At 32.9% G+C, this 2,804-nt stretch overlaps 1 long non-coding RNA gene across 1 annotated transcript; it reads left to right on the forward strand.

Moving 5' to 3' along the window:
- Positions 1,367-2,424, forward strand: LOC107604692. The gene is made up of 4 exons (XR_002358158.1): positions 1,367-1,520; positions 1,860-1,913; positions 2,015-2,215; positions 2,310-2,424. It is a non-coding gene; the product is annotated as an uncharacterized LOC107604692 (long non-coding RNA).

Genomic DNA, 2,804 nt, shown 5'->3' on the forward strand with positions numbered 1-2,804 from the left:
CACGAGGTGATCGTGGAGCCTATGAATTCGTTGACTTCTCAGAGTGTCGATTTCATTCAGATTGTTGAGGTAATGCTTTAAATCTTTTGCTTCTGTGTCGTCTTCCACTGCGGATTGTGCCACTGGTTCTGCTTTTCCTCCGGTGGCTTGAAGCACTCAAAGTGCGGTTTGGGCGTGAATTCGGTGTTGTGGTTTGGGCGCGAATTCGGTGTTGTGGTTTGGGCGCAGATTTGGTAGTGCCAGCTGAGAAGATCAAGAAGGCGAGCTAGTAAGACTCTGTAAGCTTCGAGTCGAGTCAAGTTTTATGTCATGTCGAGTCATTACAATTAGGATTTGTTCCTAATTTTTTCTTGTTCTTTGCTTTCTTCAATTTTTCAAAATTTTTCAAAGATATTAGTTTCTGTGATAATTTGATGATATAGTTTTGGCAAAGTTATACACAAATTCTGTTTCTTATGTTCTAATATACTTTTCTCTTCTGTAGATTTTTGAGGTCAAGGCAAAGAATTTGATATAGATTTTGTTAAGTTGATTTGATATATTATAAAGGTGAAGAGACATAAATGAAAAATTGTTATTCTCTATTGAAAATTTTGATTTTTTCTTGAAATAAAAAGGATGTTAGGTTCATAGTTTGAAAGAGAAATATATAATAAATTTCTTTCTTGTATGCAAATTTGTACTGTGTTTGATTCAGTATCATCACAAGAGCTTTTGGCTTTCTTTCAAGGGCAAGATCCTTGAAGTACTGAAAAATTGGCCTGAGAGGAGTATTCAAGTTATTGTTGTCACAAATGGCGAGCGAATTTTAGGAGTCAGAGACCTTGGATGTCAGGTATTCGTTCCTTGATTTACTATAACTACTAGACTCCTATCATTCTGTTTTATCTGAAGCTGTTACTTTTTAGTATATAGATACATTAATTCAATGAAAACATGATAGATAGTAAAATAAGTAACTTAGGCTTCATATAGTTTATGTTAGATGTGTTTCATTTCAGGGAATGGGAATTTCTGTTGGAAAATTGGCTTTGTACACATCACTAGGAGGGCTTCGTCCATCAGCAGTTTGCATTTTCAATCTTCTACTAACTTTTTTCTTCTCATTATACCATTATATATGACTCATTATACCATTACATACATGCCTTGATATCTGCATATCACTTTCATTTGCATTGATATGAAGTGATTTTGATGATATCTGGTTTCTATATAGGAATATTCTGAACTTCTGAGTGAGTTCATGGCTGTTGTAAAGCAAAACTATGGGAAAAAAGTTCTTATGCAGGTTGTGAATTTTAAACAAGTTTTTATGATGTTATGAACCTGAATCATTCAATTGAGTTTCTGTTACCTTAAAATATTTTTTCTGCAATTTAAAAATTTTACAAATCACGATGCTTTCGAGTTGCTTGCGAAATACGGCACATCTCATCTAGTCTTCAATGATGATATTTAGGTACTATAATTGAAGCATTGAACTTTGGCCGACCACACTTTCCTGTTCTTCGGTGTCGGTGAGGTAACAAATTGACAATCATAAAAGCTTGCTTGGTGCCTCGGGGGGAAAAGAGTGAAAACAGATACTATTTCTATTTTTTATTTTTAAAATACCCTTTATATATGTATATATTTGTACTTAACAAGTTAATTCATCTCATGTTTTTGCCATGATTTCAGGCAGGAACTGGAATAGCAGAACTTATAGCTCTTGAGATGTCAAAGCAGGTGATAATAATAATAATAATAATAATAATAAAGACTTCAATCTTCATTGCTGACACAGTAGTCTTATATTGATTTATGGAGTGAATTTCAAATTACAATCTATGGAGATGTTCTATTTCTTTGTGCAGACAAAGAAATCGATAGAGAAAACTTGCAAGAAGATATGACTTGTAGACTCAAAGGTAGTTGAAAAACCATGATAATACACTACTTTTTAGTACAAGAAGATTGTAAACACTAAACTATGGTTAACCAGATCCACTTTATTGACTCCATTTTGCAGGTATTTTCTATCAATTTCTTTAGGGAGTGGGGTGATGAGCCAGGTGAGTGTAGTTATAGAACATTTTTCTTGGAGCGTAAAAACAGGGACATTATGAAAAGGCAGCACCGTCAAGTTTTATTCAGTGGAATTATCACTGCCATTGGTATTAGCTTACATAATTTTCCTGAAGGAATGGGAGTGTTCTTTGGGTCCGTGAAGGTAATAAATCTCAATTTTGGTGTTATTGTTGCTTGTTATTGCCTTAATATTGTAACTTTATACCATTAATTCTTCTTTATATGTAATTATGTAGGGTCTTCAGGTTGGTCTTAACCTTGCATTAGCCATTGCTTTGCACAATATCCCAAAGGTATTTTTATTATATTTTACCTTATAATATAATCTTAATGTTCTATTAATAAATTCCTTAATTAGTTTAACATTAAACAATTGTGACACTTTTCTTGTATATATCTCTTTTCCAGGGTATTGCTATTGCACTTCCTGTTTATTTTGCAACAGAGAGGTAATAAGTTCTGGATCTTTTTCTCTTGTTAGTTAAATCTATGGTTTATGACGTAGACTTTCATATCAAATATCACACATATAGCAACAACCATTAATTTGAGGATGCATGGTTCTTGATTAGTAAATAGCAGGCATTGAAATTGGCATCATTTTGTGGGTTTGTTGAGCCCCTAGAAGTCATAATTATAGGTACATACACCATCCAAAACATTCTATATAAACATTCTATTTATTTTTGAAAGATATGAACTTGAAATAAATATTAGATAAGACCTTTTTT

The sequence above is a fragment of the Arachis ipaensis genome, chromosome B01, assembly GCF_000816755.2.
Source record: "Arachis ipaensis cultivar K30076 chromosome B01, Araip1.1, whole genome shotgun sequence".
In the NCBI taxonomy this organism is placed as follows: Eukaryota; Viridiplantae; Streptophyta; class Magnoliopsida; order Fabales; family Fabaceae; genus Arachis; species Arachis ipaensis.